The following is a 730-nucleotide window of genomic DNA, read 5'->3' as shown; positions in this document are numbered from 1 at the left end:
GTGGCTCACACCTGTAATCCCAGCACTTTGGGAGGCCGAAGCGGGTGGATTACTTGAGGTCAGGAGTTCAAGACCAGCCTGGCCAACATGGTGAAACCCTATCCCTACTAAAAATACAAAAATTAGCCAGGCGTGATGGTGGGTGCCTGTAATCCCAACTACTCAGGAAGCTGAGGCAGGAGAATCGCTTGAACCTGAGAGGCGGAGGTTGCAGGGAGCTGAGATTGCACCACTGCACTCCAACCTGGGTGACAGAGCAAGACTGTCTCAAAAATAAAATAAAATAAATAAAAAATAAAAAACCTGTCTACAAATGCACCTTTATGCACAATAGCCCCAACCTGGAAACCATCAGATGTAAATCAACAAGTGGGTGGATAAGCAAACTGTGGTACACCCAGACAACATAATACTCCTTAGCAAGTTTTCCAAAAATGGAAAGAACTGGGCCGGCCGTGGTGACTCACACCTGTAATCCCAGCACTTTGGGAGGTCGAGGCGGGCGGATCACCTGAGGTCAGGAGTTCGAGACCAGTCTGACCAACATGGAGAAACCCCATCTCTACTAAAAACACCAAATTAGATGGGCCTGGTGGCACATGCCTGTAATCCCAACCACTTGGGAGGCTAAGGCAGGAGAATCGCTTAAACCCGGGAGGTGGAGGTTGTGGTGAGCCGAGATCATGCCACTGCACTCCAGCCTGGGCAACAAGAGTGAAACTCCATCTGC

This window comes from Colobus angolensis, unplaced genomic scaffold (genome assembly GCF_000951035.1).
Source record: "Colobus angolensis palliatus isolate OR3802 unplaced genomic scaffold, Cang.pa_1.0 Scaffold60, whole genome shotgun sequence".
Taxonomy (NCBI): Eukaryota; Metazoa; Chordata; class Mammalia; order Primates; family Cercopithecidae; genus Colobus; species Colobus angolensis.
Note: the sequence above shows the minus strand (reverse complement) of the source record.